The sequence below is a fragment of the Rhyacophila brunnea genome, unplaced genomic scaffold (genome assembly GCF_057557595.1).
Source record: "Rhyacophila brunnea isolate RB1 unplaced genomic scaffold, BYU_Rbru_1.0 scaffold_13, whole genome shotgun sequence".
NCBI classification, from domain to species: Eukaryota; Metazoa; Arthropoda; class Insecta; order Trichoptera; family Rhyacophilidae; genus Rhyacophila; species Rhyacophila brunnea.
Genome location: NW_028232785.1, coordinates 19724543 through 19733343, shown reverse-complemented (window position 1 = coordinate 19733343; position 8801 = coordinate 19724543). Strand labels below are relative to the sequence as shown.

The following is an 8801-nucleotide window of genomic DNA, read 5'->3' as shown; positions in this document are numbered from 1 at the left end:
TTAAAAGCGGGCGATTCAGCTACTGCGATTTGTTGATTACACACAAAACTTTCCATTCGCTGAGAAGCCACAAGCCAGCGACTATTTTGACAGAGCGTAGTTCGTTTTTTACCGGGAGGTTGCTACTGCGCAGACGCAGTAGGCCCACTCGCCGGCGTGTAGCGTGTAAAGTTGACCGGCTTTCAACTTTTCTCGGTAGAGTGTTTACAACCTGCTTGTTAGCTTGTTCGATGATTACACTGGGCGACTTTACAGGCAGATTATAAATTCGCCAACAAACAGCTCGTAAAGAAGCTCATTGTAATTGACTTAATGATATTTAAATTTTATTTTATGGCAATACAAATAGTATTTTAGTCTATGGCAATACAGCACAAAATAACAAAAGTTTTGTTAATTGCAAAATCGAAGCCCCCTTAAAAATGGACATAAAAACAGAACCAGTGGATTATAACGATCAAGAATCAAACGAATTTTTTCGTAATGATTCAGAGGAGAGTTTCCATCATACACTGTCAACGAACACGCTGTATGTAAAGCAAGAATACAACTTCACATGTCAGCAATACGAAGTAGGGTTATGTTGATAGACATTATTTAATTTTGACATTTCATTTAATACCCAGTTGGTTTTTATCAATTTTACTTGTTTACAACACCGTTTTACCAAATTTAGATACTTATTTCGGTGTATAGTGATTGAAATATGGATACCATCGATGGAGTGGTGTTTAATTTGGGTTACCAGATATAAAAATGAGATGGAGAGCAAATTAATGACTTGGAATGGAGGACATTATGTTAAATTTAAAATGAAAAACAGATAATGAAATCAATCATTATATTATAGGGTAGGGATGTGCGTATAGACATACTGTCTTCAATTAAAACATTAATTTGTTTAAAAAAAACGGTCACTCGGGGACTACACAAAAGTACGACACAACCATTTTTTAATTGTTTTTATATTGGAGGTCTCACTTCTTTATTCATTTTAGAGTGATAACACCATTGATACGTACCAGTGGCGAGGGGTGGAGGTAGGCTCTTAAGATCAGCCATAAATAGTGCACACTAAACTTTGTCAGTCATACTTTTATTTGTTTTTAATTGAACTAAGATTACAATTTACAGATGGTGTTGGTTAGTTTTTTAAAACTCAATTAAACTCTGCGAAACCAAATCATAATAAATAATAGTAAAAAATACGTATGTATCTATAAAATATCTTAAATTGTGCAATTAAATCATATTACATAACTTGAGATATTTTATAAAAGTATAAAGTATTGACTAATATTATGTATGTATTTTTAATCAGACGAAAACAAATAAATATGTATGAAAAAGTGTGCACAATTTTGTCTTATCGCCCAAAATATACCAAAACTAGTATGGTTTGGTTGGGCAGGGTTAAATTGATTTTTGAAATAAAGGAATAAAAACAAATAGGTACGTATGACTAACAAAATTTAATGTGCACTTTTTATCTGCGGATCATAAGAGCCTTTCTCCACTCTTCGCTACTGTTACAATATTTTACATATTAATATAATAAGCCTTTTTATTTCTTACAAACAAAAGTAATTGACTATATCTAATGAATATATATAGAACCTATGAATATATCTATTATGTATGTATATCTATCTATGATTGTATTATTTATTTATTTTCTAGTCTATATAATATTAATTATTTTTATTTTTTATATTTTTGTATACTTAATACATATATATGAGTCGCTTAGAATCATAACTCACATATTCCAAAAATCAAGTTTTGAGATAATCGCTAAAAACCAACAGAGCACTATTTTTTGTAATTAGATGAACAGTATTGAACTCCCTAGAATATTAATGAGTGAGAGAGTCGAATAACTTTTTTTTAAGTATATATACCTAATACTCCTAACGTTGCAGACATAAGGCGTTGGTGACAAAACTCTATTCTTTGAAATATACGACATATTACACCAACAATGAACTTTGTCAACGATTTTCACATGGTTTAAATTGACTTTTAATACTCAACTACTTTTCGGTATATAGATTAATTCATTTAGAATCACTTGGCATATTTAACTAAAAAACGACAAAATTGCAATATGTGAGTTATGATTCTAAGCGACTCATATATATATTAAGATTTTTTATTTTGTATATACTACTATTAGATAATGTTTATAAATTAAACAATGATATGTAATTGGTTTGTTTGGTTTGTAAGAACCCCTCTTCGGGTGAAGGCCTCCTCCAAAGAGTCTCACTGGACTCTGTTTTTGGCTATTTGTAGCCAATTTGGGCCCGCTGTCTTTATGATGTCGTATTGCCATCTCGCATGGGAACTTCCTCTATAGCGTTTCCCTTTAGGGCCGTTCCATGAAGTAATTATTTTTGTTCATCTCTCGTCTTGTAGTCGCGCTACATGACCTGCCCATTTCCATTTTTTTCCATTTCGCTACTGTTACAATTACAATAATTGGTTGGATTACAAAAACTTATGATGTTATGTTTTATTTCCGTAAAATACAGAAATTAAAACACCAATTTTGATAAGCATACTATGTCTTTGGTAATGCCGGCGTTACTTACACAACTCAGCATCACCAATGATTGGACCCAATGGGATGGGCATCATCAGCCCGTGGTTTTATTGACTACATTGTACCAAATACATAAAGGTTTATGTATTAAGTACATACTTTCGTTATTTACAGGTGGAAATTGTACCTGCTGTTTTTATCAAACCAGAGCCTATGGACCTCAGTGAACCAAACACATCAATAATTACAAGTGACACATGTCTTGGAAATAAATATATAGATCAAAGTACAGATTCGGATTGGAAAACAAGTCAGGTAAGTTAGTTCGTGTCCGCAAACTTGTACGTATGCAGTTCGCCGTATCACACTTAAGCCTCAATTGCATTGAGCTTCTTTACTAGCTGTTAATTGTCAAATTTAAAAGCGGGTGATTCAGCTACTGCGATTTGATGATTACACACAAAACTTTCCATTCGCTGAGAAGCCACAAGCCAGCGACTATTTTGACGGAACGTAGTTCGTTTTTTTTACCGAAAGGTTGGTACTGCGCTCTACTGCGCAGACGGCACCCACATGCCGGCGTGTAGCGCGTAAAGTTGACCGGCTTTCAACTTTTCTCGGTTGAGTGTTTACAACCTGCTTATTAGCTTATTCGATGACTACACTGGGCGACTTTACAGGCAGATTGTAAATTCGCCAATAAACAGCTCGTAAAGAAGCTCAATGTAATTGAGGCTTTAAAATGCTGTGAAAATATATGGCCGTATATTAAAGACCGTCCAACCTCTTTGGGTCGTATAGTACTGTCATAAAATTCATGTCTGAATAAAACATGGTTCTTGTCGGTTTACTATTTAGAAGAAGCCAGCAGCAAACAAATTAAAAAAATAGCCGATATACTGGATTATTTGTTAGGTTAAATTAGGCATTCATTCTTAAATTCATGAATTTTGCCAAAATCAGCCATGAAAATTTAATTAATGTTGATATTGAATCGAATAAAATTGGAGACCGTATACGGTCATCTCTTTCCGATACGAAAGCTCACGGTGAACTGTGCTACGGTGAAATGTGTTACGTACAATTTACATGTAACCAACTTAGTTATTAGACTTTGTTCCTATATAATATTTTTAATGTGGTGAAAACAAGAAAGACAGTAAGTACTCCATGGATAGATCAGACGTGAAAATTGTGGGAAAATCAATGGCAGCTCAATCAGTTGAGATAAGATAATATTTGCGCTGGTTAAAGCGTGTGAACCATATCGCCTTTCCGGCAGAATAATGACAATTAAAGATTATCAAGACATGACGTGAATTCATCTAAAGTTAGTAAGTTAAGCTGGGGCTACACACTATTCAGGTTCATGGTCTACTACTCGGCCTCGTCCCCGAGTTCTCTCTCTCTAATTGGTCGCACAGCCTTTCTTCGTCCACTTTGACGTTATCCGCAGTGGACCTGAATGCTTAAAGATGTTCTTTCGTGAACTTTATGAAGAGCTCTAGATACATCGCAACTAACAATGTGACCGACCATTGCCGACAGAAGTAGAAAGCCGATACATTCACAACGACTGGTCCTACTTTTTCCACCCCTCCCGTTGTTGTCTATGGATGACCTGTCATTTTCTATAAAGTTTTCATACTGACGCGTCTGTCGTGTTCACTCAGGGAATGGTTTGAATTGGATAGATGAGTTACATGATAAATAATACACTAACATTAACACACCTTCTAAAATTAATGTAATGCATAGATCAATGCTACATATTTTTTTGGAAATCCATATTACCACCGGTTTTTGTGTGAAGTACTAGTCTGACTTTGACAGCTGATAAATAACGGGAATGTATATAAATAACACTGATAGTTAATATATTATTTGATTTGATAATTTTTTATAATTATTCAATTTGAAACGAGAAAGCGCGAATTAATATGCCAAGCAATCTGGGATCTGATTTTGACAGTTGAACAGTGGACCACTCGTTGTTTGTGCAAAAAGATATGCTTAGGCTTTATTGATCTAAAGATGGCGCTGGACCGACCCATTTGTGGCTTCGCGCCCTCAAGACATTGACTTTATTGGGCTTAAATTGTTCGCATATGCGCCACTTTTTGTCTCTTTTAACCGGCCCAAGTATTTTGTTTCAGAAGACATGAACAGCATCTTATTGTTTCTCTGTACTTATGTATAATTATTATATCCAATAAAATGAAATAAAGTTTTGTCTATTATGTTTATACTGATGTGTTTTTTTTAATTTACAGAAGATTCCATTAATATTACAAAATGAAATAAAAACTGAGACAACTGACATTCAACATAATGGCTTAGCCATAGAAAAAAATAAAATATCTCACCAATACGATGGCAGTTTCGAAACACATCAATTGCAACATATTATACCAGCTGACCACACGTCTGAGATTCAGTCGGCAGTCCAGAATGAAGAATATAAAATTCACAAATATAATCACGTTAAAAAAGAAATAACACTTACATCCGGGAAAGAAGTCTGTCTTAAGTTGAACAAATCTTCATTTTTTACAAATAATTTTGTATGTCGTGTGTGTTTTGCTTTTTTTTCATCTCAATGCATACTAGACGAACACCAGATTATACACTTGTCTTTGTCTGGTGATACTAAAAATAAATGTGACCTGAATCGATTTGGTTGCGATGAATGCGATTATAAATGCAAACACGCTAGTAGTTTAAAGGTACACAAAATGATACATACTGGCGAAAAACCGTACAGTTGCAACTTGTGTGATTACAAATCTACGCAAAAATGTCACTTGAAGAATCATAAAATGATTCACAGTGCTGAAAAGCCTTTCAAGTGCAATGTTTGCGATTTCCAATGTAATCAATCTAGTAGCTTAAGAAAGCATAAAATGTGTCATACTGGAGAAACTCCCTTTATTTGTAACGAATGCGATTTCAAATGTAGACAATCAAGTAACCTAAAGAAACATAAAAGGATTCATAGTGGTGAAAAACCTTTCAAGTGCGATGTTTGTGATTATAAATGTAATCAATCCAATCGGTTAAAGGCACATAAAATGATTCATAGTGGTGAGAAGCCATTTAAATGCAGTTACTGTGAATATAAATGTACAGAATCTAGTAGGCTAAAGAAACACAAAAGACTTCATAAAAGCAAATCTCCGCTAGATGGAAATTAAGGTTCTTCTTCTTCTTTCACCCTGTCACGTCCCAATATTGGGGCATAGGGCAAGTACAAGTTGGCGCCACTTCCCTCGGTCCATCGCCAACTCCTGCGCCTCCCGCCATGTAAGACCTGCAGGACGTAGGTCGCTTTTGTAGCATCGCTGCAGGGTGAGGGAGGGCCGGCCACGGCGACGGAACCCTTGAAGCTGTGCCACAAGGGTACGAAGTGCCGCACTCTTTGGCGGCATCCGGAATACATGTCCCAGCCACGTAAATCGTCTCTTCGTGATAACTTCAATCACCGATTATTATTTAATTTATTTTTAAGGTTACAAATGACTTAACCAAGACGTACTAATGGTTCATACTCCGAAAAAACATTGAAGAATTATTTTTATTTGTAATTCTTGTATAGAATCAGTTTTGTGAATACAAATTGCTCCGCTTAAGGGGGGACATGCTCGTCGAAGGTCAAAATTGAGTTTTTATTGTATTTTCAAACCATGATCCTGGACACTCCTTAAACGTTGTAGATGATCTATTTATATAATTTTGAAGCCTTATTATCCTTTATAGTTATTTTAAACATTTAATGACAGCATGAAGTATTTTTGTTACATAAAATAGTATTCTTTTAAACCTCTCGCTCTAATGTTTTAGAATATAGTCATATTTCGGTACATAACTGTGCAGTGGTGTTAAGATTTTTTACATTTATTAATTTTTAAACGCATTTAAAAAACCATTATTATAATTTATTACGAGATAATTTTTGTAAAATATTCACGATAAAAAATTATTTTGATAATCTCTGTGATCCCAAATTTGACAAGAATTAGGCATTTTATTATTCAAAAAATCGGCAAGATTAACACATTTGAAGATGATTCTAAAGATATTTATTATAAGCTATGTCTTTGACCATTCAAGTGTGATAAAAATCTTATGAATAATGATTGCTTTATAATAATTATTGACATAAGAAGAAGGTAGTGTTTTTTTGAAATACGCCATTTCTTTTGTCATTCCCTAGTGGTTAAGCTACAACATACGGCCGTAGCCATAAAATGACAAACTATAATTAAAGTAGGGAGTAAAATTATGTTAACGCGCGTGTTTGAACATGTACCTAACCGAATTTTTTTTTAATTTTTTTTAAACGGTACATGTTCAAACACGCGCATTAATATCATTTTACTCCCTACTTTAAATATAGTTTGTCAATTTATGGTTACGGCCGTATGTTGTAGCTTAACCACTGGGGAATGACAAAAGAAATGGCGTATTTCAAAAAAACACTACCTTATTCTTAGGTCAATAATTATTATAAAGCAATCATTATTCATAAGATGTTTATCACACTTAAATGGTCAAAGACATAGCTTATAATAAGTATCTTTAGAATCATCTTCAAATGTGTTAATCTTGCCGATTTTTTGAATAATAAAATGCCTAATTCTTGTCAAATTTGGGATCACAGAGATTATCAATATAATTTTTTATCGTGAATATATTACAAAAATTATCTCGTAATAAATTATGCTAATTGTTTTATAAATGCGTTTAAAAATTAATAAATGTAAAAAATCTTAACACCACTGCACAGTTGTGTACCGAAATATGACTATATTCTAAAACATTAGAGCGAGAGGTTTAAAAGAATACTATTTTATGTAACAAAAATACTTCATGCAGTCATCAAATGTTTAAAATAACTATAAAGGATAATAAGGCTTCAAAATTATATAAATAGATCATCTACAACGTTTAAGGAGTGTCCAGGATCATGGTTTGAAAATACAATAAAAACTCAATTTTGACCTTCGACGAGCATGTCCCCCCTTTGGCATCATAGGCCGAAGAGAGAGTTATGTGACATTTCTAAAAAAAACATTTAAAAATTAATTCTTTATAGGATGTTTAAGGAGAGACATTTCCATAGTTTTCTGTTCCTTTACTGGATTGATTGAAGATGTTGCCAGGAGGCTTGTGTGGCCCTGGATTTATGTACAGTGACTAACCTTGTAGGTAGTTAGATAAGTGATGTCCCGTGGGGGTAGACAGATCATATGTTGCTCTAGGGCGGCAGATGAAGGAGAGAATACGATCATTACAACGTTTGGAAGAAGTGGCGATTTTCCATGAAGCGTCTGGGTCACTTCGTTAGAAATTACCGACATCTTTGTTTTAAGAAATCACAGGAGGGCCTTCATATTTGTCAGTGCGTCAGAGTAAGTTTCGTAAAACTGCTCTAATCGTCAGTAGATTATCTTATGCAATGACATTAATATGGACGAAGCACCTAGAAAAAAAATGACACTTACTTTTTTGTCGAGTCTGCCGAATGGCATAATCTGTTCTAACGCCATTACAATAAAGGTGATATTGCTATAAATTCCCAATGCTTTTTGTCGGGTTTGCCGAATGGTCCAGTTCGACGGGTTCGCTCAAATGAATATTGACACTAGAAACACTTCTAACGCCATTACAATAGAGGTGATATTGCTATAAATTCCCGATGCGTGATATCGCATAATGGAAATTGCGTGACGTCTACTATACATCTGCGAATGCCGCTATGCACGAATTTACTTGCTAGCTACTGTATTGAGTGCGTTGTCCATTAATAATGTCATTGATCTTATGTATACACCTAATATATATTTCAAGATTTATGTTGCATTTGTCTGCTTAGGTTTCAGATGATAATTATTAATTTAGGGATGCACTAAATGATTTCGCATAAAATTAGACAATATAAATTAATGGAAACGGTATTCTAAGTCTGCCTTAGGCCTGTACCTTGCCTGAGTGCGACCCCATCAATACAGCCAGATGTTAAAACTAATCAAACCATTGTATTAAGTAGTAAAAATGTACTAAAAACTTGGTTGCAGCCGAAATAATCAATTTTGAAATAAATCACCGCTTACAAAATATTCTTGCTTAGAAGTTAGTGGTGTATCTTTTTTTAAATTTATTTTACAGTTATGTATTATTAAGTTTTTGATATTGTGTTATATACAATGTTTTGAATAAGTAATTTTACTTAGAAATAAAATTGATTTTCTCAATT

At 33.9% G+C, this 8801-nt stretch overlaps 1 long non-coding RNA gene across 1 annotated transcript; it reads left to right on the top strand.

The window, feature by feature from the left end:
• The first annotated feature begins 360 nt into the window (after nt 1–360).
• LOC147076842 (uncharacterized) lies at nt 361–8801 on the top strand. The gene is made up of 4 exons (XR_015069714.1): nt 361–572; nt 2720–2860; nt 4819–6184; nt 7557–8801. It is a non-coding gene; the product is annotated as an uncharacterized LOC147076842 (long non-coding RNA).